At 40.6% G+C, this 27,255-nt stretch overlaps 1 long non-coding RNA gene across 1 annotated transcript in view; it reads right to left on the bottom strand.

Annotated features, from left to right (window-relative positions):
* The window catches only part of LOC117314438 (uncharacterized), a 420,056-nt gene that overhangs the window by 33,196 nt on the left and 359,605 nt on the right, over nt 1-27,255 (bottom strand). The window contains exon 7 of the long non-coding RNA XR_004529176.2: nt 2,996-3,109. This is a non-coding gene — a long non-coding RNA (uncharacterized lncRNA). The remainder of the gene's footprint in view (nt 1-2,995; nt 3,110-27,255) is intronic.

The raw sequence follows: 27,255 nt of genomic DNA, 5'->3' as shown, positions 1-27,255 counted from the left end.
AGATGTATTTTAAGGAGACTTTAAATGACTTTTTTAGTAAAGATTATTTTCAGCCTTTGAACCGGGATAAGTGACTTACACTGGGGGGAATTTCATTTTGAAGCAGATTCTCATAAACAAGATTTTAAACCTTACATGCAGAAGGACTTTTCTATTTCCTTGTCAGGTCTGCATAACTCTTTGGAGGGTGGGGGGGAGACCTTCCCACTTGGGCAGGGAAGGTCCCTGCTCCCCTTCCCTGTTGCTTTCCCAGTGGCCCTGCCCTCTTCTCCAGCCAACAGATGGTCACGTTGAGCAGGGGAACAGCAATTGGAAGAAAAAAACAAGCACTGAGCTGCACCTGCTCCGTGCATAACGGAAGTAGGAGAAGGGTGGGCGCCAGTCTGAAGGAGGGCTAGAAACCAGAGGAAGCCAGCAGGTGACGACACCTTGTTTTTATTTTTATTTTTTAACTTTTTATTCAAGGGTGATATTCTTGGAGAAGTAAAGTGTATAAGAAGATGAACTTTTACAAATTGAGCACCCCTGTGTAACTGGTACCCAGATCAGAAAACAGAACATGACCAGCCGCTGGAAGGTCTCCTTGTGGCCCCTTCCTCTCACTAACCCTCCTCACCAAGAATAGCTGGTCTCCTGTTTTGCTTGTTTCTATACTTTATGTAAATGGAATTATACACGACGTCTTATTTTGGGTCTGGTTCCTTTCATTCTTCATCTTGTTTATGAGATTCATCCGCATTTATCATACACTGTGTCTGTTCATTCTTGCTGCTGTGCCGTGTTCCACTGATGAATACAACACCATCTATTCACTCTGCTGCTGATAGGCAATTGAATAGTTTCCCTTCTGGAGGAAGGGGTGAGGGCTATTGTGAGCCATCTGTTATGAACATTCTAGTATATCTCTTTTGGTGAAAGTATACACACACACACTCCTGTTGGATATAAAGCTGGAAGTAGACTTTCTGGGTCATAGGATGTGCTAATGTTCAGATTTAGTAGATAAGCCACCTTCCAGAGTGGTTGTATGTACTCATACTCACACCAGCAATATAAGAGAGTTCCAAATGTTCTACTTCCTCACTAATATTTGGCATTTTCTGTCTTTTTCATTTTAGCCATTCTGGTGGATATATATTGAATGTATTTTAATTTATATTTCCTTGAGATTACCTTGTTTTTAATTGCTCTAGTCACAAGGTTTTGATATCATGTCTGACGCTGAAGCCTGGAGGGAACTACCCAAGGGGATTACGTACAGAATGAGACAAGAGACAAAATTCATTCCAAGAGACTAGAAAGGTTAAAGGTTCTTGGACTCAGAACCAAAGAGAAAAAATAAAAGAGGGCAGCAAGTCTACTTTTGAATCAACTTTATTTTTCCCCCAGCAATTCATCAGACAAGGTAGAATCCATCTTTTCAGATAGAATAACTCTTTCTACTCTATTCAAGAAAAACAGGAGATTCTTTTTTAATCTGCAGTCTTTAATAGAGAAATGGCTACATAATACTTGACTATAAAATTCAAAACAATGGTTAGGTGATGGACAGATCTGTGACAGACTTGGTTCTCATCCTCCTGGAGTGTCCATTCTGAATGACAGTGAGAACAAGACCCCCAAAACTTACAAAGCTGAATAAGCCTGAGAAATCACAGGTTTCGTAAACATCTCTCCAGTAATACTGTTTTTGGCAAGGGGAACAGATATGGGTGGGAAGGGGGAGGGGAAGGTGTGTTCCTTTCTGCTTTATTCTTTCTGCTTTTCTCTTTTGCTAATAGGTCAAATTATAGGCTGGACTCATTTAAGTAAACCAGATGGAAATACAGAGCATTGCAGCTGAATTCTTGGGGCTGCCCCAAGAATCATGGCATTTGGTTTCTGGTTCTCAGAGATAATTCGTGGGCTTGATTCTGTGTCATTATAACTGTCCTGCCTCAGAAGGCACAGGCCTATCAAAAGTATCTTCACTTTTAAAATCTATTAAAGTATTATAATTATCTAAGATTTTTCCACGGGAGAAGCTGGGTGAAGGGTACACAAGACCTCTCTCTTTTGGCAACTTCTAAATAAAACTGAAAACATTCTAAATATCTCTCTTCTAAGGCAGAGAATCAATCCATCAAAATAAATTCCTTTGAATTCCAAACAGATACAAAAATTTTCTGCAGAATTCCCTGGTGGTCCAGTGGTTAGTACTTGGCGCTTTCACTGCCGGGCCCAGGTTCGATCCCTGGTCAGGGAACTAAGATCCCTCAAGCCGCACTGCGCAGCCAAAAAAAAAAAAAAAAAAAATTCTTTTTTCCTGCAATTTAAATTGCAATCACGTGTATTCCTCTAGGTTAAACATAGCAGAGAAATTCCTGTCCAAAGTATCTATTAAAAGATTTTTACATTATTTGACAGCATTGACATACTAAGCTGTGGTACTGAAGCACGGCGTCCCGAGTACTCCACTTAGGTGATAGATATGTGACAGTAATTTTCACTGCTTTATTTCTCCAACATGAAATTGCCACTTAGCCTTTATAAAGGTTTTAATGAAAAAAATCAAGAACATAATCAAATAGTCTGCAAACAAGCCAGCAAACTAGTTGGATATAAGGGCCTGCGTTAGGTCACCTATGTTAGCTTCACATAAGAAAGACAAATAAATAGAATTATTCCTAAACTCTCGTGAGGCGCTGATTGAACAGGAAAAAGTAACCAAATTATTCATCCACCCCCCCCCCCCCGCCCTTGCCCTTAGCTTCTAAATTATTCTCAATTTCAGTTCTTCAGATTTAACCTTTTCAAATAAATGACCAGATTTTTAAAATGTGAAGTGGAAAGCCATTAAACACTTAACTATTTTAATTGCAGCAATTAAAATTGAGAATGAAATAATAAATATTATGCAATTAGATTTCACTCTGACCGCTATTCAAGAGAGGTTTCTTTTTATGAGCTGGAGAAGGAAACAAAACTTTCAAGAAATTAATTATGCTTTACTTACTTTTGACACATTAAGTTTTTCTTCAGGAAATCTGCTATGAAAGTTTCTTTGTGAAGCTTACTCGCTTTCTGGGGACTCTCACAAATTGTTTTTTTTTTTCCAACAGATACTTGTCTACAGTGAGGAAAAGCAAAAAGAAAACAAACAAAAAATGAGTGATTAAGTAAACGCCTAGCTGTAGATAAGCACCTCATAAAATATGATAAATATACCAAACATCAGGATGATTTAGTGGAAGCGTTATGCATATTGTAAAACATACGTGAATTTGTACATAGGATAAAATAGAGTGGCAGAAAGCTGAGTATTCCCACTAGGTAAATAATACATGTGAAGTTGGATAATGCAAACGAATTCTAAATATGCATAAAACATAACCAACTAAACACATATTTACTTAAGCGGTCTCATAGATATTTATACTAGACTATTCACTAATATTCATGTAATATCAGTATGGAACATATTAAAAGGCATTTGGTCACACATACCAAACATACAAAGACTGTGAATGAGTGTTATATATCAGCTATGTTAGCTTTTCACAAAGAAATGTGAGACCCCAAGAGAGGTAATTAGACGTTATGGTAGAAGGAAGTGACTAGAGCATTATCTTACTGAGGAACTGATATTTGTGACAATATGGTAAAGTTATGAATATACTTGTTCTAAGAGCCAAATAATTAGAACTTCAATCCATATAGCAACACGGATGCTAGTGATTGAAACAAGTCATTTTTAGGTAAAGCTGAAAGAATCCCAATGTGCACATAATGTCTCTTTCATTAGAAAATACTTGCATTTCTTTCTTGGAATGCTGCATATATAACTGAATTTCCAACTCATTCACTCTTTTATTCATTCATTCACTCACATATTCATTTATCCAGCAGCAGTGAGGAAATGACAGAAATCCCTGCATTTAGGAGGACAGGAAACAAAGAGTAAGACATACAATAGGGTATGTAGATGAGGAAAAATAAAGCAGGAGGGACAGTGGAAACGGGATGGGTTGCAATTGAAATAAGGTCGTCAAGGAAATTAACATTGGTGAGGCAAACAGAAGAGGGAATGAGCCTTGCCTCAAGGAGTGATGTTCTAGGCAGAGGGAACAGCAAGTGCAAAGACCCTGAGGTGGGAACAAACTTGACTCCTTTGAGGAATGGCCAGGAAGCCAGTGGGGCCGGAGTAGAATGAGAAGCCTCTTCAGGCAGCCTCTGATCGGGAGGTCAGCGAGGTGATGGTGGGCTGCTGCTGTAGCCTGCGTGAAAGGTTCAGCTCTGGCTCTGGGATGAGGGCACGTTCTCTCCCGGAAAAGTAGCTGAGCCGATGGGTGGCGGGGATGGAGGCGACCTAGCTGGAGGGAAGAATTGGTGGTGGTGGTGGACCCAGAACACGGCTGGTTAATCTGTTTTTCTTCTTCTTGAAAGCTTATCAATTATCTCCCAGTCTGCTTTCGGGGGAATGACTGGAAACGATAAACTAGGGGTCCCGTGAGGGAGACCCGAGTTCTGTTCCCCGCGGCCCCGATCCCTTGTTCTTCGCCGCCACCGCGGGCCCCTTTGCCTCCTCTTGGACTTTATCTCTTTCCCCTTGTGACTTTTACATTTGGACCCTCACCCAGCAAAACATCAGCAGGCCGCCAGCACCTATACCACACAGGTCACACTTCTCCACCCAGACACAGCCAGCAGATTTTATTTTGATCAACGAGAATTTAAAAGACAGTCTCTATTTTGTTCCAGTTGACTTGTGAACCTTCACTCCCTCTGCTGGTTGTGAGGAATGTGAAAAACCACCGTTCTTAACGCTGCCCTGCTAGGAGGGTTCCAGAGCAACCTGCCAGACGTGGTTCTACGGTTTCCCGTCTAAGCCAGAGGAGGAAGCCGGTCAAGCGGGTACTGGGCATCGAGCAGACGACCTGTGGAGGGAAAGTTTCATCCTCTGCCCTGCCCGTGATGGAGCTCTGGAATCAGCACTTCAGCCCCCAGGGGTACAGGTGCAATGCGGAGGATGAATTCCAGACACTCAGGGCCCGGCTTGGCTCCAGGTGCACAGGTAACCTAGGGCAGAATCGGGGCTTCGAGAAGTGCTCTCAGGACTTGTCGTAAGCATGAAAGCTTCGCGGATGGTGAGATTGTGCTGTTAAGGAAGAGTTTAGGTAGCTTTTTTGGAGCACCGCTTTTTGCGGAGCTGATTGTAATCTCAAACTAATAACTGCTGGAAGACGGTTTATCTCCAGTCCATAAAAGGCAGAAAATGTTCATCTCTTAATACGATAGTAGGGCAGTGACATTCTAGCCCAAAGTCATTTCAGTTATTCTCTGAACTCATTAAATGACTACCCTGATTGAATCTAGTTCCATAAAAATAAACACTGAGTCTTAAAGCCTTTCTTGGGCTTTAATGCCTTTCTTCTGTGAGACCGCGAGGGAGTCATCACCACCAGCAAAGCATTTATTTTCAAGTTCTCGGGTGTGCCTGCCTGGTGTGACCTGGGGTCCTGTGCTGAGTTAAATCAAAGAAGCTTGGAAGTAGTTTGGGAAGAAATTAACTTGTATACTTACTTTTTTGTTTTCCTTTGGGCCACGCCGAGCAGCATGCGGGATCTTAGTTCCCCGGGGAGGGATCGAACCTGCGCCCCCTGCAGTGGAAGTGTGGAGTCTTAAACACTGGACTGCCAGGGAAGTCCCTGTATACTTATTATTTTAATAGGTCAAGCATTTTCTACTCCCGCACACCTGATGACTAACACCCCAAATAAAAGGAGATTCACTTTACATACACCGCATTTCCTGCAAAAGCCAACAAATACCAGACATACATTGGTCAGAGTGTTTGCGCCCCTGCTCATCTTTGCAGGAGGCAGGGAGGTGGAGTGGCTGCTGTCTCCATCCTCCCTTCCTTGAGTGACATGTGTACTGTGTTGATGCAGGTGGTAGAAAGAAGAAAATGCTTGGCCCTTGTCTCTTGCGAGCACTGCTGGCTGCAGGACTGACGTAGTTAGCCTTGTAAGTCAGTCACATGGTCTGTTTTGCCTTCTTCCTTGCATGACAGTTATTTGTGTACTTTCCTTATCGACCTTCTTGCTTATAAGCTCCCTGAGGACTGAAATAATGTCTTATTTTTTTAGAGCACCTAGTATGTACCAATTATTTGTTGAATAACTGAAGAGTTATATACTAGGTTCTGAATAAATGTTTGTTGAATGAAAGAATAAAGGTATTCACTGGAGACTTTTCCAAAGCATACAAGAAGCTGTGGATTGCCTTTAGCCAATAAAAATATTGTTAATAATGTTAGCTATGTGCGTTAAGCATTTATAATGTGTCATGGACTGTGCTCTGCTTTACAAATACTTTCACACTTATACAACTTGATGAAGTAGGTCACAGTTATTTATCCCCATTTCACAGATGAGAAAACTGAGGCTTAAAGCGATTAAACTACTGTTCAAATTTCCCTGGCTAAGGACTGTGCCCCAACCTATTTACATTATCTTTGATTATTCTCTTATGACATGATTTGGCCACAAGGGACAGTAATACCAGGAAAATGGAATCTCATTCTGCTAACCTGAAACTGTATTTTATTTTATTTTTTTAAATTTATTTTATTGAAGTATAGTTGATTTACAATGTTGTGTTAATTTCTGCTGTATAGCAAAGTGATTCAGTTATACATATACATTCTTTTTCATTACGGTTTATTACAGGATATTGAGTATAGTTCCTTGTGCTGTACAGTAGGACCTTGTCTTTTATCCATTCTCTATATAATAGTTTGCATCTGCTAATCCCAAACTCCTAATCCATCCTTCCCCCGCTACCTCTCCCTTGGCAGCCATAAGTATGTTCTTTGTATCTGTGAGTCTGTTTCTGCTGAAACTGTTTTAAGCCACCTTTCCAAAACAGAACAATCAAGAACCATATTAGTGATTAGAGTATGAATATCTTTGGATTTACAGAGATTCAAATATCTGGAATGCCTTTGTAGGGCCTTTACAACATTTTCATTCATTTAATAAAAATGTCTTGCTGTGAGGTACTGCAGATACAGAGATGGTTGAGATACCGCAGCTCTAATGATTAAATCATTAAACCCAGTGTGCTGAGGGCTTAATTATATGTGTGTAAAAAGCAACATGGCAGCTTAGAACAGGCAACCCCCAGTGCTACCGGAGACCCATCTAGACAGCCTCCCCAGGGAAAAGGACATTTGGGAGGTGTCTCAAAGGGCAGCTAAGAGGAAGTGGGGGAGCGGGGGCACAGTGATGGAGGGATGGCATGGAGAAGAGTTTACGTGTCCCCTATACTTCCCATTCCGTTCACACTTTTAATCATCTTCAGTGAATGCAATGCCTTATATATTTTTTTTAAATAGTGAAGAAATCCAGGTGAAGATTACTAAGTGCTTTAACAGATAACCAGACTTTTTTTTCACTGAAAAATCCATACGACTAAACATAAAATGTTTAGTTAAGGGCAAAATAAGGCATTGATGAATTTTGATGGATTGATGGAGACTGGTTAGCGGAGTTGGCTAGAACACCTTGCAGAGGGACCAGTATGAGTTAGAGCCCTTCTTGTACCACAGGTCTCAAAAGAACTAGGTAAGAGCAGGTGAATGGATCAGAGCAAATTAATCTCCTCGTCCCAACCCCAAACCCAACTCCAGTCCCAGTACGGGAACTGGAAACATACATCCCACTTTGTCTTTTTTTTTTTTTTTTTTTTTTGCTGTACGCGGGCCTCTCACTGTTGTGGCCTCTCCCGTTGCGGAGCACAGGCTCCGGACACGCAGGCTCAGCGGCCATGGCTCACGGGCCCAGCCGCCCTGCGGCATGTGGGATCCTCCCGGACCGGGGCATGAACCCGTGTCCCCTGCATCGGCAGGCGGACTCTCAACCACTGCGCCACCAGGGAAGCCCTCACTTTGTCTTTGAAATACAGAATTATCAGGTTGTCACTGGGAAATCATGGAATTGCAAATTTATAGCATTTATTTTTGGCTACTGTGAAGCAATAAATGAGAGCTGCAAAATTAGAAAAGAAAATTGCTATGGCTTCTGTTTCTTGAGAACAGTCTTTATACTGACTTAAGCCTTCATAGGTGGCAGAATGGAAAAAGTACAGTTTTTAAATGTTTTTAAAGATAATTACTTATGATATTGATGTTTCCTTTCTCCGCCAAATTTCATTAAAATTACATACTTTTTATTCCTTTGTATTTAAAAGTTATGCTAACCCTAATGTTTAAATTTTCTTTGTAAAGCTTATGAAACTGACTTCCCCATCTCCAAGTCATTTAGACACTTTTTCCCGCCCACAACTTCAATTGCCTGTTAATATCATTTTTTAACATACATTTTCTTATGTCATACAGGAACACTACCTTAAATGCAAAATGTATATATAATCTGTTACAATCTCTACATCATATCTAATCCATGTGAGCCAGACCGGATTGTTTTATTCCTTTATAAATGATTAAACATCAGTGAGTTGGTATAAATAGTGATGTACATAAATATGTATTTCTCAAAACATATGTATAGGTATTTATTCTCTGAAAGGCTCTAACTGTAAGATTTGGTATAATTATTAGCATACATTTTTTTACAGAAAGACTATTTGCTGCATATTTAACACTACATAACTAATATAAATAATGTATGGATGGTAGGCTGTATGAATTTTTAGTAAATGTTAGGTCTAATTCCCCTTAATAAGTCCAGTTGAAAAAAGCACGTTTCAATTGAAAGAAGAATACACCACTTTCATGGTGCTCTAGCAAGTCAAAGGGCTTGTCCATTTTCTTGACATTGTATTTACTCAAAAGAGTTTATCTAAAGGGAAAGAGCAAGGTTGCAGGCAGCTTAGAACAATGTTGTAATTGTGACTAATTAAGTGCCCTCAGCTGTGTCTATACTGGGCCACTATTGACTTGCCGTCCACATACTCAGCTGTAGGTAACCACACTAAAAATTCCTCCACTTATTACATCCCTTGCTGTTCTCATTTCTACGTGGTGAAATATTGACAAATATGTCACAGTTGTCTGTCACACTTTGTTCTGTGAGTAGGTAAACTGAGGATACAACTATTCTCCCATATTTTGAATTTTCTCCACAGAAAGTGGCTCAGGGTGTGGGGATACTTATGGGCTGGACTGATGAAATGATTCTGAAGAGCAGAAATTCAGAATGATTGTGCTTGGAGTGGTGCTACCTCAGTACTAATCCATCAACATACTCCAAACACGCTCTTTGTAACCACGGCAAGCAATTCCCAAAGCTGCCTGGTAGTTCAGCCAGCATCCAACCATCAACAAAGTGAACTGTGACCTGATCCATGACTGGGTTTACTTAGCATCACACGTTAACCACCAGAGCTTTCAGCCTTACAGACCGAGGAGAATTGGCTTTTGTCACCTTGAACAATTCTTAAGCTTTCCTTGCCTCCGTTGCCGTGTTTGTCAGAAGATGATGAAAGCCTAGATGTGTGTTCTCAAAGTTTAATGGGCACACGAATCTCCTGGGCATCGTATTAAATTCAGATATGGATTCAGTAAGTCTACAGTGGGGACAGAGAGTTCACATTGGCTCCTAGGTGCTGATCCAAGACCACATAGTGAGTACCCAGGAGCTAGCTGATCTCTAGTGAGCCCGTCAACTTGAAATTGTCTCATAAGGGCTTTGCTTGTGAAATATACTTTATCCTAAACTATGTATAAGTTCACAATCCATTGATTTTTTTTTTTTCATATCATGTTATAGGGTCTTACAATGCCAGTGGGCAAGATAATGAATGAGGACTAAATTCAGCCCTTGGACTATTTTCTAAAGTTTAAAAACTTATAAACTAATAATAAATGTAGGAATTGGGTGCCAAGGCTGTGTGCCCATGATTTTTATCATCAAATACTAAATCTCAACAAAGTAGATAAGCATCTTCATCATCACTACCGCTTCACAACTTCATAGGGCTGCGTGAAGGATCCACTAGTGTTTGCTATTTCATTTTCTTTGGTGTGGATAGATACACATTCTGAGAAGAGAATGAGCTTTCAAATATTTATATGTGAAATGTTTCATGGATTTTATTTTGATGCATTGATTCTCTTCAAAATACCCCAGAATTCTGGACATCTTAAAATTTTCTCCACTTTTGCCTCTCACCACATTTCTCCCATATACCCCCATACCCCAATACTGCACTCAAGTTCCCAAAGACCAAATTAGATAGAATTTTACCATAGAGAACTCTCCTTCTGGAGTCTTTTCATTTAATTCCATTGAACAGGTAGGTTCCTAAGAACAGCAGAAATACACTCACAGAATTTAAAAGCCTCTATGGTCTCTTGCTTCTTGGGAAGTTATTTTAGCATCTGCGCTCAATTTCAAAATCAGCTTGACTATTTCATATCCTTATGATTTTATAAATCTTGAATAACATTATACATCTTGGTCTCTTGGTTTTATTGCACCAGTTGCTAAGCAATGGTATGGAAAATTTTAGCAAAAATATTCATTTCGTATTTTTCTTTAAGAGAGTAAATGCAATAGGAGCACACTTTTTTTAAAAAAAAAACAAAACAAAACTGTTTTCCCATGTTCAAAGCATAATCTGAAAGCCTGGAGTAAAGGTTTATGCAGATAATGCATTCATGATTGAACTATTTGTATATTAAATATGGTTGTAGGATATAAATTAAGCTCTTGAAATTTATAGATGAATTCAAAAATGTAAATCTGCTCAGAAAAAAAGCTATTTATCTCATCCGTTTGTATGGTAATTGACAGTTCATAATGAAATCATCTGATGCACAGAGTCCAGCTAAATTAGCGCACCCGTAATGTACTATCTTGAAGCGACTTCACATTCTCATTAGGGCCTTTCTAATTTCTAAAGCAAAATTAATGCAATTAGTGATCAAATCAATACATATTGATCATGAGTTTCTTCAATATGGCATGAAAATATCAGGTCAAAAAGAAAGGGCTTTTTTAAAATCACAGAATTAATATAAGAAATTCAAGTTGTGGGAAAAAAAGCTTTGTGCTGTCTTTTCCACAGTAGCTACTATTTATGAGAAAGTGGCAATGTTACTTTTTAGCATTGTTTGCATGAAATTCAACACAATGTGCTACACCCCCATCCCTGCCCCCAACACATCAATACTGTATTCATTGTCCATATAGATTTTTTTCTCCCCATAAATATCCAAAAGCAAATTTTTTCCTCATGTGCAGAATTTCAGATGACTAATTACTCAAAAGCATTTTTGTCTTTTTCAGATGCAAATGTAAGCAAGATTCCAGGGAGAAGTACATCTCCCTCCCAAATCGTCGACCCAATACATGCACCCCTGGCGGAGTGGGCTGGAGTTAAATGTATGCAGGAAGGGACTTGAAGCCCAGAATAAAAAAAATCAAAACACATTTGTGAAAATCAAGGGACTGCTGCTTTTCTACATACTAATCAGCTTATTTCAGTGTGAAATAAAAAGAGACTTCCAAGAAAAAAAAAAAAAGTGACTCAGTCCCAGAAGTCCCTGTCACCTTCAGTCAAATGGATTCTGAGATGTGGTTCAATCAGTGTCTACTCCTGTTGTGTGAGGGGAAACGTGTGATGAACTGCCTTAACTGCTCAGCTTCTTGGTCTGAGTCACCAGATTATGTAGATCCTGGGGGATATTTCTGACTAAACCCAGAAAAACAGAACATATTGTTGGGTCAAATCTACCTTTGAGATCTTCCAAAGGCTAAGCTGGGGAGAGGACCAGATCCAAAGCTGTAAGACCATGGATTGCAGTTGTGGCCGGTGAATTTGCTTCTGCATCTTGGGGACATGTTAGGGCATGAGCCACTTTTCCTAAGTCATATTTCGTGACTGTATTTCCAGAAGTTTTATGGCATGTGAATAAATTCCCTTTCTGTCTGTGATAAAATTCAATTGCTTTGTTTTAAAAGTAATTAATTTGAAGTTTTTCTTGCAATTTTCACACCATATGAACATGAATAAAGCTTTTCATGGTGTGTAAATTTATAAACTGTGATTACTTAAATGAATGGCAGTAACAGGTGTACATTTTATTTTGTTTACAGACTGGTCCCATTGACTTGAAAGTGATTTCACAGATTTTATTTGAAGTTCAGACATTTATTCGCTGGAATGAAACTCTGGTGCTTCTGGTGAGGCAACCTGATGGAATTGATTTAATGTCCTCACTAATGTTACTGTTTTTGACATTAGTGTTGGCGAAAATAATACATTTATATTTGCCACATCATTTCTAAATTATCTCCAGGAGAACAGTACATGTGTTTATAGGTGGTTTTAGAATATTACTTTAAAACAGCATTATCTTAAGTGTGTTCTACTGGTCTCTGGTCCTATGTGATGCTTTGGCAAAAAAGGATTCCACGGAGAAATATGAAGTTTAGAAACGCCTATAGATTCCAGTGTATTTTTTTTTTTTTTTTTTTTTTTTTTGCGGTACGCAGGCCTCTCACCGCTGTGGCCTCTCCCGTTGCGGAGCACAGGCTCCGGACACGCAGGCCCAGCGGCCATGGCTCACGGGCCCAGCCGCTCCGCGGCATGTGGGATCTTTCCGGACCGGGGCACGAACCCGTGTCCCCTGCATCAGCAGGCGGACTCTCAACCACTGCGCCACCAGGGAAGCCCCCATTGTATTTTTTTAAATTAATTAATTTATTTTTGGCGGCGTTGGGTCTTCGTAGCTGCACGCAGGCTTTCTCTAGTTGTGGCGAGCGGGGGCGACTCTTTGTTGCGGTGTGCGTGCTTCTCATTGCGGTGGCTTCTCTTGTTGCAGAGCACGGGCTCTAGGTGTGTGGGCTTCAGTAGCTGCGGTGTACTACAGGCTTAGTTGCTCCGCGGCATATGGGATCTTCCCGGACCAGGGCTCGAACCCGTGTCTCCTGCACTGGCAGGCGGATTCTTAACCACTGCGCCACCAGGAAAGTCCTGATTCCATTGTATTTTGGGGGGTAAATTTACAATGGCTTCTCTTTCCCTGTGAGTGGATCTTTCTCCTAGGTTGGAGGTGACATTATTCCTAGAGGTGGTCCCTGCAGGGGAGTAAGCACTGCCTTGCCCTCTGTCAGTGCCTCTGTCTGTGCCTCTGTCTGCCAGGACCTCTGCGGTGATTGTAGAGCCAGCCAAACCCACCATCCCCCTCAGGCTGCTTTGGAAATGCCTGGGGCCTGACAGTTAAAGCCATTTCATAGAGGCTGCTGGAGCCCCGGGATTGGCCCTGGTTTCTGGACAAGCTCCGAAAGCCTGTGTTTGCTGCTGCGGGCTCTGATCTTTCAGGAGCCTTAATGGATGCTAAGGGTGGTGCTAATTTGGTTTCATTTGACATCTGAAGTTACACTTGTAGACATGCCGTGCGTAGTTACACCAAAGGTTACAAGAAGCCTTGCAATAAAACGGGCACAAACAACAAGATTTTCTAAGAAAATGGAAACCAAAATTTATTAGCGTTTTGAAAAAGACTTCTCTTAAGACCCCAGTCTGATTTAAATGCTCTTTATTTGTATTTCCCAACTATTTTCACATTCCTATGATTCCCATCACCTTGTAGTGTTTGCCTGTCTGTCATTGCCCAGGTATGTGAGCACCTGCAGGATACACAGCCCTGTCTTATCTTATTTGTTTATTTTTTAATTTTTATAATCAAGCAGAGACCGTAGACACTGAGTTGCGGAGCAGGGAGCTTGAGCTCTTGTTCGAGCTTTGAGAAGTGGTTAAAAGCATGGACTCGGGAGGCCAACTGCCGAGTCTCAGATCGCCGTGACCTTGGGCAAGTTATTCAACCTCTCTCTGTTTGGGTTTCTTCATTTGAAAAATGTGGATGATAATAGCGTGAGCCTCACAGGGTTATTCTGAGTAATAAAGAGTTGATGTTTGTAATGCACAGAATAATGCCTGACATACAGTAAGTATTGTATGGCTATTCATTTAGTTTCAATTTGGTCATATCAAATTGCTCCCCAAGCCTGTTTCCTCACAGGTACAAGTGAGCTATATTGGAAGTGACCTGTACAATGCATGGAGCATACTGCAGGCTCCATGGACACTTCCTGCACCTCACTTATAATGCATTGTGCGTGCCCATGAAGGTTCTAGATGGGGCAAGCATGAAAGTACGCTAAAGACATGCATGATAGCAACTTCTTGGGACTCTTGCTTCTGAGCCCACTTTGCTACACATCCGTCGTGGTCATCAGTTGGCTACTTTAAGTTATATCTCCCCAGGTTTTTGTTGTTGTGTCTCATGGGGAGAGGTTGGTATATGCGTGCGAGTATGTGAGAACTCACATTAAAACAGCAGGCAATGCTCAATCCTGTGTTTCATCAACCCTTTCTCTCATAAGCCATGACATTTTGTAGTGTGGATAAGAAAGGAAATCATAGCTAGGTCTCCAGACTGGAGATGGGAAGGAGGCCCATCTTTAATGGCATTGAAATAGGAGGTGAAACTAAACTCACCATTGCTTATTTATGGCTGTAGTTATTTCTCTGTGGTTCCTCCCAGAGGGGTTACTTTCCGTTGTTAATTGGAACTTCTAAGCCATTTTTATTTACAAAGTGTTTTACAGTCATTGGTATTGATGACTTATAATTCCCCCATGAGTTAGGTGTCAGGATGAGGCATTGACACAGCTCCACTCTCAGGAAGCTGGGACGTGAGGGTGGATAAATCTGCCACTCCTCCCACACGGCAGCCTTGGGGTCCTGGTTTGCTTTGTTTTGGCCTGTCAGATGTGTATTACCTTCTCCATGTGTTCTCATAGCACTTATGATTGGATTCCTGGATAAAGGGTCTTTTCAGGAGGGACTGAGAGAAAGAGTGACACAGAATCCACTTAGCAATAATTTTCTTCCTTCTGCTCCCCGTTGAAATGAATTGTCCTTGCAACTGTATGTCTTTCGGCACACTTGTTTTGTTTTTTAAAGAAGTAAGACAAATAACTGCCTGTTTATTGTTAAATTTGTAGTGCCAGTCATGACAAGCATAAGAATAGTAACACTTTTGCCAGTGGGGTGCTTGTCTGTTTTACTAGTTCAGAAGGACTTGATTGATGCGAAAGACCAAGGTCTCAGTAAAGATAATTTAGCCATTTCCATACAGTTTATGCTTGTGTTGGTTGTCTCCTGCAGGGGAGTCCCAGGGGGCAGCTTCGTTGACCTTCCCTCTAAAAGGTAACACATAGGAGATTCCTAAAGGAACCATCGTCTAACAAGACTAATGACGGCTTCCATGCCTATTATCATTCAGAGACATAGAAAGAGGCTTTAGAAATGCAGTACCACATTCCTCCCTTGATGTTCCACATGATCTATTAAGGCGTTATGTGGCAGATAAATTAATCATTAAGAACTTACTGTTAAGTCTTTACAAATAATAACCAGGTGTACTTTGATTATCTTTGATCTCAATATGTATTTTTTCTGTCACTAAGCAGATGATACATAGCAGTTTGTTTTGCTGACAACTAATCTGAGAGACTCAAAGAAAGGACACTATTTTCTTCCAGTATATTTTCTGCCTCTTTTTTAAAGTTAGATGGGCTACAAAGAAGTTCTTCACTTAGTAGTAGCTCGTGACAGCCGGGATCACTTTTTCATATTGCTTTGCTGGGGTGTGAGTATGAAGCATCTTCATTGTTTATTATTCCAGCTCTCCTCCCAACTGATTTATTTCTCCCATTCATTGCTACTTAGTATTTAAAAGTTCTGACCAGGGGACACGCTCCACATCTTGTGTGCATTAGGCATTCCATGGTACACTGGATTCCACTTAATACCATCACTTTGGATTGAGGTGGATGTTTTTTTTATAATGTGTTTTCCGTCACATTAACCACTTCCAGAGCTAATATTTTTTACGTTCCAAAAAGAAAAAAGATAACATGAAATAATGTAAATGCAACAGTCGAGGGAGATGTATGTTTAAGACAAATGAAAATGCATTGCAACACAGGACAGGATTAGTGTCATAAATGATTTAATCATTTCTTATTAAGAACAACACTGAAATGTTTTAATATGCTTCTGGGGAAACTCGCATGAATAGAAACTGAGTAACTGATGAATTTAGGAAATGCACCAGGAATGCTATGATAGAGATGAGAGGTAACAGAAGAGGACAGGGTCCTTCAGCTGACCGTAGGTTTCATAAAGAAGTTGAAGGAAGGGCGTTTGGTTGAAATCCTTGTTCAGATCTCTACAATCTATTCCATTAAATAACATGGGTTTCTACTGAAAGTTAGTTTAGTGAAGTAAAATTTTTAATTTGGCATTTCAAAAATTTAATTTGAAAATCATTTCTTTATAGATGTGTGGATTTCCTTGGTATTTTGTAATATATTAAGAACTGCTTTATGGCAAGATATTGAAGTATGGGAGTCACTTGGGAGGGGGAATTAAGATTATTTTTCCAGTTTGTTGAATATAATACATGTGAAAAGAATGTCTTTATTCACTCTGAATTCTGAGCAATTGGTGTTGATAATATGCACTTTTACTTTTTAAAGGTTTTTGTTAGACGTTATTAATGGGAAGCAAAAATAATTATGTCTTCATGAAGATGCCAACTATAACAATAATTTACTTGAGAGCTTTCAATATTTGGGGAGTGTTGATATATCTAAATGTTTTCTTTAAAATAAAAATTATTCTTAAAGGGACTAATGGCTATTGTTAACTATGATAATAGCTAAAATGTACCAAGCATTTATTATGTGTCAACCGTTCTAAGTGTTTTACATGTGCTACCTCATTTTATTATCATAACATCATAATACCTAGTAGGTATTATTTTTCCCTGTTTGTAAATAAGAAACAGAGGCAAAGAGAGATGAAGTAAATTACCCAAGAACATACGGCTAGTGAGCTGTAGAACAGTGATGGATGAGACAATATATGTTCTCTGCTAAATAAATTATGAGGTCTCGGTGATGAAAGTTTTCTTTTTTCATCAGACTGACAGACCAACCAACACCACTCTGGCATTTTATAATGATAAAACTTGAGGTCCAGAGAAGTTAAGTGGTTTGCCTAAGGTCACACAGCAAATTAGTGGTAAACAGGAAAAGCTCTTTGAATCCTACTGTGTTATTTGAATTGGGCTTGTTTGGCAGCCTACGCTAGACCAGACGGGTGCCGGGTGCCGGGGGTGAATAGGTCCTTTCCCTCAGAGAGCAGGAGGGAAAGGGATTTGGTTAAAGAAAATCAGACCTGGGCTTCTCTGGTGGCGCAGTGGTTGAGAGTCCGCCTGCCGATGCAGAGGACACGGGTTCGTGCCCCGGTCCGGGAAGATCCCACATGCCGCGGGGCGGCTGGGCTCGTGAGCCATGGCCGCTGAGCCTGCGTGTCCGGAGCCTGTGCTCCGCAACGGGAGAGGCCATAACAGTGAGAGGCCCGCGTACCGCAAAAAAAAAAAAAAAAAAAAAGAAAATCAGCCCTCTCTTCAACTGTAAACAAGACACACTTGGGAGGAGAGGAAGAGCATGAGTCAGGACCAGCCATAGGCACATGTATGGGGAGTTGACATTTTTCTTGGGTATGATCCCCACTTCCTACCACTACTACCTCATTCTTTTTCCAGTGTCTCCAATTCAGAGTCCTATTGCGTATGCTGTCTGAAGCCCAGTCTCCCGGTAAAGCGGTCTATTTTAAAGTGTTAGTGCTTTAATAATCCCTTTCTGAAGACTTAAAAAGAGACCAGCTAAAAAAGAACATTGCATGCTGATCTTTTTTTTTGCAGTACGCGGGCCTTTTTCACTGTTCTGGCCTCTCCCGTTGCGGAGCACAGGCTCCGGACACGCAGGCTCAGCGACCATGGCTCACGGGCCCAGCCGCTCCGCGGCATGTGGGATCTTCCCGGACCGGGACACGAACCCGTGTCCCCTGCATCGGCAGGCGGACTCTCAACCACTGCGCCACCAGGGAAGCCCCATGCTGATCTTTTAAGTATTATAGCATCTAGGGAGAGAAAATGATTTAACATAAAAGGAGTTTCCAAGTATTCTTCAATTCAGATAATTTAAACAACCAACTTTTCCAGTTATGAACATGCCTGACCTGAAAAAGGTAATAAAAATTTTTGGAAAAACATTTACAATATGAATAATATTACATATTTATTTAAGACTACCTATCTTTGAGATGCTCAATCATGGTCAGATTTTAAAAATAAAACCAAGTCTATCTTAGACTATTATCCTATATAGTATCCCTTCTGCCGTTAAAATCCCTAGGGATAAAATGAAAGCAAGCGGAAGTTATTTTCTAAAAGAGTACAATCAAAGCAAAGATGGAACCTTCCTGATTCTCATTCGCCTGAGCCGTTATACTGATTTATTTAGTAATAGTTGCATGGATGGCAGTAGATGCTGGGAATATATAACCCTGGGACTCCAGACTAAAGCAATTATTTTGACTTCTTAGACTTTTGGACTAGTCTGACCAAACACTAATTTTCCAGGGTTTTTTTTTTTCTCTCTCTATATGAGTCAACCTTCAAGTACAGAACACAGACTCACAAGCAAAAATTTTATATCTTTTCCTGTTTTCCCTAAACCTAGTGAAAAAGAAAATGAAGGATTCCTATCCAGAGAGGCAAGTAATTTCTTTTTACTACCATAAGAAGGTTATCAGATTTAGTAAAGAAAACTACAGGATACCCAGTTAAATTTGAATTTCAGATAAAGAATAATTTTGGGGGGGTGTATGTCCCATGAAATATTTGGATGCCCTGTATTTTACCTGGCGACTCTGAACAAGGACGCACCCCACTCCTGGTGGAGAAGGGGTGTCGGCATCGCTCCAAGAACCCGTGGGTCCCGGTGGGGGAACAGCCCTTCTGCCACAGACCTCGGTACACGCAGTCATGTGTGTGTGCTATTGTCTCAGATTGCACTGGAGAGATGGTCACTGGCTCTTCTCCATTCAGGGCACCCAATTCATATTGTGGAGGTGGCCAAGCATTCTGGAACCTGGCCACTGAGGCAAAGGGAACCCATCAATCCTTCTACACTATATTGGTAGGAGCCACTCATTTTGAGCGTGGCCTTGATGTCTATATTCAAACTTCGAGGTTTTAATCCAGCTGCATTAGCTGGGTTACATGCAAGGTCTGCAGGCTTCATCTAAGCAGGCCACAATTTGCTGACTAAAAAAATAAATTTTATTACAAAGTAGCATTTGTGGTGGGCCCCCTGCACAGTCCCCCAAGGGGGATTTTCCCAGGTACCCCTCCCAACTCTATGGTAACCAAGCCCAAATCCTTTGTCCTTCTCAGTCTTGGTTTTCTGACCACCTTTAGATGAAGTACAGGAAATGAAACCATGTGAGGGATGTGACTTAGCTGAATGATATTATAACCAGAGCTAAGAAGAGCTGACTCATCCAGCAAGTACTCAATGAACATTGGCGCTGATTTTTTTTAAATGGCAAAGCAGTTCTCAGAGTAGTATTTATATTCCCAGTCCTGGCTATTTAAGTTTTTTTTTTTTTTTTTAATGTAAACTAGCAGGAGACACAAAACATTTCGAATGATTTTAAATGTATAATGTAAAAAATAACTCAGAACGTCACCCTTATTTATTTAAAAAAAAAAATCTGGTGAGGTATTTTAGCCAAGGAAAAGAAATTAACACAAATTGTGATGAACACCCTTGACCTGTAGTTTGAATAATAAGAATACGATTTTAAGTCAGTACAGTGAAAGGCATGCTAAGAGCGTTAAACAAAAGAGAAAAGCCAAAAAGCTAGTATATGGAAAGGCATTTGTTCAGTATAGCTGTTTACAATTGCTGAACGGTCTTCTCCTGCAGCATATGAAGGGCGCCTAGTGACCCCTAGCTGAGGAATCTATATAGCTTCGCACCCTTCCCCCACCTGACAGACAGCTGACAGTCCTGCGCGCCTCCGCCCCCGAACTCCATCAGCTCCAGGGGGAGAGTGGCTCTCTATACAGCAAAGCACACCGCTGATGCAGGCTTTCTCTGCCAGCAATCCATGTCCTTTGTGTGTTTTAGCAGTCAAAACTCACATCTCCTTGTCTCTCCCTTTTTAAAATGATTTGTTTCTCTTCAGTACTTACATCCTAAAGGAAGATGCTCAGAGTGATAAAGTGGTCCAGAGCCTCTAATGATACAGCAGCACAAGGAGCCTGCATTACTCCCTGGAATTCAAGTGCGTCGTGAGTCAGGGCCTGGGGAAGCAGTCGGTGTACATGCAGGTTTTCCACCAGTGGCTTCCTACCCACCATGGTTCCATTAATATACTAGAAATTAAGATCAGTGTCTATATGGTAAAAGCTTCTTTAAAAATCTTGTAAGAAAACACAGGGATGGATGTTTTTAGGTGAAGGACTATGGTTGATTTTTAAAATTGTATTTGCCATAATTTTAAAATGTTCTAAAACGAATACATATAACTTTACAGGTAAGAAAATAATTGAATAAACTTTATCTCATAAAGCAAAAGGAATTCTGGTTTGGATATTCTGAGTTCATGCCTCTCATTAGGTTTCAGGAGTTCAGTATAAACTAAGAGTTTGTGTCTTAAGCTATCAATAAACTATCTTCCAAGTCTACACAAAAACAGGACCCAGGCCCATCACTGGGAAAAGGTAAAGTTCGAATGTCCTGAAGAAATCTCGTTGTTACCTTGGTGAGCTTCCACTGCAGAATCAGTTCCTTTGCATTACTGCATAGCAGTGATTCCTGTACTTCAAAGACCAAAAGCAGGAGAAAACAGCTTAAATTGCAGAGACTCCTCACTGCTGCAGCCCTAGGGGAAGGATGAACATGGGCGTGCCTTTTGAATCAAGACACGGGCAGTTGGCTTTAAACTTCTTGGACTGAGGCAGCTTGTAGCAAATCATGTGGCAGCTGAAGAGTCAACGTAGAAGTCACTTTCAAACATGCAGAAGTGGATCCCCATAGATGCAATGCAGGATGGTTGGAGGAAATGAATCCCTCACATCTACCCATTCTCTTTTTCTTCCAGAGGGCCTCGGAATCTTCACGGAGAAGTCAGGAACCATATGTATCTCATATATTTCCCCCTCGGAAGTGCCTGGCACATAGTAAACACTCACTGAATTTCTCTTGAATGAATGAGTCGTGAGACCGATTCAAAATTAAAGCATCACATCTGATCAGTATCCAGTTAGATGAGGAAGCACACACGAGACATCTAACACAATGCCCAGGACCAGGGTGGGCGCTCAGCAAGTACCACATCAACGTCTCCCCTATAGACCTCGAGTATAGTCTGCTTTCTATACATGTGTGCGCTTTACTGTAAGAGAGGATTTATCAAACGGCAGCATTTGTGCCTCTGGAGATGTCAATAGTGATTGTTTAAAGAAAGAAATGTTAAAGTTCTGGGGCCACATCTGTTTCGGAAATGCTGCTTACATTCTTCCACCCTTAGGAATTTTCCACTTACTAAGCGTTTGAGAAGTACAGCAATAAAGCAAGTCGCTTAACCATTTCAAAAAATATTTTTTATCCTTATGAAAGTTATATATGCACATAGTTCTATAATATTTGTTAGGAAAAATAGCAATCCCTCATCCCAGCTTCCCATCTCCTGCTTCCCAGAGGCACTGACTGATTCTTCTGGTATTTATTTCAATACCTCTAATAGCCTTAAACAACCACTCGTACTACTACTCTTTGAGTTTTTGGTTTTAGGTGTTATTTACTGACTTTGGCAATGGAATTGTTGGGGAAAGGGCTCAGGCAATGCCAGAAGCGTCAAACAGTGCAGGCTAGAACCCACAAGTGGAAGTCCTGGCAGGGCGCACGGAGAGGTGTGCTCGAGCCAGGCGTGGCCAGACACATCAAGGATGTGCTCTGGAGAGGGGCACCTCCATTGCCCCTATTGCTCTCTTTGTGCGGGGGCCTTGTGGGGAGAACACAACAATGGGGTTTATACAGATGAACGTGGTATGCAGTGGAGATCCACACCTTGCAGCTCCGTGCCAGCTGCCTCGGGAAGTCACACACCAGTCTTGATAGACCCTGTGCAGAGGGGAGCATGCGTCCCAGTTAACTCATTGCCAGGTAACCAGGAAGAACGGCTGGGTTCACCGGTAGGCAACCCAGTAGTACTGTTACTCCACTGCCCCATCCTGCTGGTAGCTACTTCATACTTTGGTTAGATCAGCATTTATTGTGTTCATTATTATCATTTGAAATGCTGTTCATGGTTGAGCCATATAGTACCTTTTGATTAATATTGCCTCCTGTGCAACTTTTTCCCTGGAGTTCTTTTATTGTTTTAGGTTTGCAAAGTTCTCTATATGCCTATCACTAATTTATCCCCAAACTTTCAATCAGGTGTGTAAACTTCCTCTCAATATGTTCAAACACATTAAGCATCCCCTCCCATTTATCTTCTTGAAGACATCACTCCCAGAGCCTTCAGACCTGCCCCAGTCTGAATGCCTTGCCCAAGCACATGAAGAAACAAACAGCTTTTTAGAGCCTCACTCTTGAAGTTAAGAGGTCAACCAAGATCACCAAAAATCTGAGGATCTTTGACTTATCATAAAAGACAGAGACAACAATCAAAATAATAATGGTAACAGCAAGAAAATTCTGGAGAAAGCAGAAACTGTGCAAGAAAAAAATCAAAAAGTTATCATTAATTCTTCAGATAAATAAATATATTGAGTTCCTGAAACAACAGAAGGATATCATGAAAATGGGACAGAGGCAAATATGGCTCTTAAAATTAAAAATATGATTGCAGAAATTAAAAAGTCAGTGAAACTTGGAGGATAACATTGAAAAATAATCTCTCAGAAAATAGAACAAAAGACGGTGAGAGAAAAGATTTTTTTAAAATATTCAATCCAAGAATTTCAACCTCCAAATAATAGGGATTACAGAAAGAGAAAAGAGAAAAAACTAAGAGTGTAAAAATTTCTAAGAAACAATTCAAGAACATTTCTCAAAACTAAAGTACAGAAGTTGCCAGATTGAAAGAGCTCACTGTATACTGAACACAGTGAATAAAAGTAGACCCCCATCAATCCACATCACTGAGAAACTGCAGAACACTAGGGAAGAGAATATTTCTTAAGAGAATCCAAAGAGGAAATAAGGTAGCAGAAAGAGGGTTCAAGAATCAGAAAGTCCCCAGACTTCTCACCAGCAGCGCTGGAAATTAGAAGTAATGGAGCCCTGTCTCTGACATTCTGATGGAAAATGATTTCCAATATAAAACTCTACACTAAGCTAGACTATTGATCACGTGTGAGAGTAGAATAAAATATTTTAAGTCATTCAAGAACTAAAAATTTATCTCCCATGCAACTTTCTTAGGAAATTACAGAAGTATGCCTTTAACCAAGAAGGAGAAAGACACAGTTCCAGAAATGAGAGAGCCAACTCAAGAGGAAGGTGAAAGGAATTCCCAGGATGATGGTTGTCTTAGGTCAGGTTCCCTAGAAGCAGAGCCTGAAACAGAAATTCATGTACCCCGATTTATTGAGAGGGAGCTGTCAGAAGAAAGGGAGAGAGGGAAGCAGGACAGAGGAAGGAAAGGAGGCAAACAAGGATATGGACTCAGCTGGAGGACAGCTCAGTCTGATCCCGTGGGAAGCTAGCTCTGTGGCATAAACTGCACCACAGAGATGGTCCTACCTAAAGGCAAGGAGACCAGACTTTTGTAGTCTTGTGTCAATCCAGCACTGACTGTGGGAGGGGTGTACTCTGGGTTGAAGTGCCTCCCATTTGGCTTCAGGTAATTCCCTGGAGAAGGGGCATCTTTGAAACATTGCCAGTCACAGCAACTGTAGGACTGGTGTCCCAGCCATGTAAGGGGACCTGGGCAAGTACCAACAGTGACCACTACAATGGTGAGAAACTGAGGTGCAAGTGTGCAACCCACAAGGCATGTGGAAGAGAGAAATGTAACATTCTATCAGAATTATAAAGGTAGACATTTTCTTTTAATCTGTGGTTCTAACATACACTTTCTGTACAGCAAATAACTTCTGCAAAGGCAACTCAATAGACCTAAAATTAGGACCATACCTTTGATTTAAATAGAATATAGTAGCCAAAGATTAAAATATAATGAGGCTATACATTTCCTCATTAGTCCTTTCATAAAGGAAATAAAGAAATGGAAATTAAACTCTTGCTAATAAGATGCTGGTTATTGGCTGTGTATCTTTTGAAAAAAATAAGAAATCATAAATCAAATCAGCTTTTAAAGTCAAATGGAATCATGCTTACTTGAAATGTATGTCCATGCACAAGCTCAAAAGACTGCCCGTAACATAATCTAGCGAAGACAAGAGTCAGAGAGAAAACTGTTTATTGTGCGGAGTTGCTAAACACATATATACTTCAAAACAGGACGACAGATGTGGAACAGCTGCTCATTATCTGGGATGGGGGAGTCTGACTTCTTTGAAATTACTTATAAGCTCTTTCATGATTAGGTCTAATATTTTTTCTTTTGGGTAAATAAAATTAAGCATCCATGATCAGAATTTTAATATATATCTTGATTTGCAACAAAAATGCTCACATATATCAGATTATCAAAATTCTTCACATTTTAATCCTAGCAATATTCATGAGGGTCCTGTTACTTACAGTAGTTATAGCAAACATCTGCCAAATGTTTACTATGTGCCAGGCACCACTCTAAGTATTTTAACGCATTTGATCCTCAACTACCTTCAGAGGTAGAGCATATTCTCATTCTCATTTTGCAAAGCTCAGAGAGGTTATTAACTTGCCCAGGATCACACAGCTAGTATAGTGTTGTCCAGATTCAAACACCAGCACTCCGACTCCAGAATCTACACTTGGCTAAACCATCACTTTGTATACTACTGGTCATAATACAAAATATAGACTCTTTCAGGTGTGCATGTTGTGAAGTATGTGACAATGGTTGCCTTAGAAGAGAAACTTGCTGAGCGACAGGATTATCAGTCAGGATAGGCATGGCTAAGTTGTGGAAACAGAATGACACAATAACATTTCATGCCCCAGGCAGGTCAGCAGGAAGCTCTGCTCCCCACAGCTAGTTAGGGACCTCGACCTCAGTTTTCTCGGGCAGAAGAGAGGCTGTGGCTTTGGCAGAGCAGTTCTTAAATGCCTCAGCACAGAAGTCTCACAGCGCACTTCCGTTCACATTTAACTGGTGAAACTAGTCAGTTGGCCTCACCTCCCTGCAAAGCTGTTGGGAAATGTGAGCAACGGGTAGAAAAAATCTTGGAAAAAAAGCAACTGAAGCCAAAGAGGAATAAAAAGATCGCAAGGAAGGATTTAGCTACTCGAAATGTTTAGCTACTCAAAATGCTTACGGAAATTTAGGAGACATGATATGGCCAAACTTCAACAAAGCATCTGACAACAGTATCAAATGGACAAGACAGAGACATGGTGGCCGAAAGGTGTGGTGGTTATAGAACAAGCATGGCCCCTGGGGAGGTCAGCTGGGTGCAGGGCTGCCCCTCTCAGCGGTCTCAGCCTGATCAGCAGTCCTTGTGCCCAGAGACACCAGATGGCTGGCACATCTGAAAGTTCAGGTCTCTCCCTGACAAGAGTGATGTCTGAATCAGATTGCCAAATTATTGATTTCTTTTTTTTTGGGGGGGGGGGTTAAGTTCCATTTACTGAAAGAACACCATGCTAAAAAACTTCTTTCATCTATCTTTCAAAATACACATACATTTCTTATATGGGAAACCAGCACTTGCATACAGTCTGAAAGTCTTTCATTCCTATTCACCCTTAGAACACAAAGCCTAGCATAGCTTTAAAATAAACTTGAGAAACTGTATGTGCCCAGGTCTTTCAAACATTTTACTACATACTCCAAATTCGGGGTACAAGTTCCATATACTGAAAGAACACTGTGCATAAAATTTTTTTCACCTAGCTTGCAAAAAACACGTATGCTGATTATACAGGAAGAAAGCTTTTTCATGTAGTCTGAAAGACTTTCACGTCTATTCGCCTTTCCAAGAGAGATGTTAGCGCACCTATAAAAGACCTGCAGAATTAGCAGTATTACAGGTTTAAACTACAGACTACATTCATCACACTGCAAGTATATCATCCTCACAGTGAGAGAACAGGGCATAGTATTTCTTTACCATAGACAGAAACCATCCTTTACATTCAGTATATGAGACAGATGTTGAGGCATGCTATCTGAAAGGCTTCAACTTCACTTTGCTTTGCTCAACAATCTACACAAATTAAGCAAGGCTAGATTTACAAGTTTTTGAAACAAATCACTACATGTATCACAGCCTAGGTATCAAATTATTGATTTCTAATGAGATCTACAAAGTGGATTATTCTTATTTGGGCTGATTTATAAATCCTGAATGATATATAAATTCTGTATGCGTATCATATAAAGTCAAAGTAGTTATGATAAGAGCAAGGAGAGTGAATTAGATTATTTTAATTATCATTGGCTTAAAGCTAGGAGAGCCCCGAGCTATGTACGTAAGACTGACTACAAAGGCAAGTCTAGGTGAGAACTGGTGAGAATGATATTTTGGATTCAGCCTAGTCTAGTTTTAATCAGTCTGCCATCACTTCAGCCAGCGAGCAGAGCCAAAGTCATCCTGGATCCAGGATTCATGAAGAAACAAGTAGATACGAACTGCTGGTATTTCTCTGCTCATCCTGCGGTCCCGGCAGCCTATGGGAAGTAAGTGAGGATTCTGCCAGGTTGGAGGACCCCAGAACTTTAAGCACACTGCCTTCATACAGTTTGGGGCTGGGGAAGGAGGGTAACAAGCAGGGGACGTGTCAGCCATGTCATGAGGACTCACCATCTGAGCTCCAGGCTAATAATTTCTTTTCTTTTTAAATGTTAGTAAAATATATATAACATAAAGTTTATGATTTTAATCATCTTTAAATGTACATTACATTTACATACAGTAACATTAAGTACATTCGCATTGTTTTGCAAACATCACTGGCTCCATCTACAGAATGTTTTCAACATCCCAGACCGAAACTCCATACCTATGAAACTGTAATTTCTTTCTTTTTTTTTAATAATAAATTTATTTATTTATTTTTGGCTGTGTTGGGTCTTCATTGCTGCACGCAGGCTTTCTCTAGTTGCGGCAAGCGGGGGTGACTCTTCGCTGCAGTGCGAGGGCTTCTCATCGTGGTGGCTTCTCTCATTGTGGAGCACGGGCTCTAGGTGTGTGGG

This window comes from Tursiops truncatus, chromosome 12, assembly GCF_011762595.2.
Source record: "Tursiops truncatus isolate mTurTru1 chromosome 12, mTurTru1.mat.Y, whole genome shotgun sequence".
Lineage (NCBI taxonomy): Eukaryota > Metazoa > Chordata > Mammalia > Artiodactyla > Delphinidae > Tursiops > Tursiops truncatus.
Note: the sequence above shows the minus strand (reverse complement) of the source record. Positions and strands in the feature narration are given on the sequence as shown.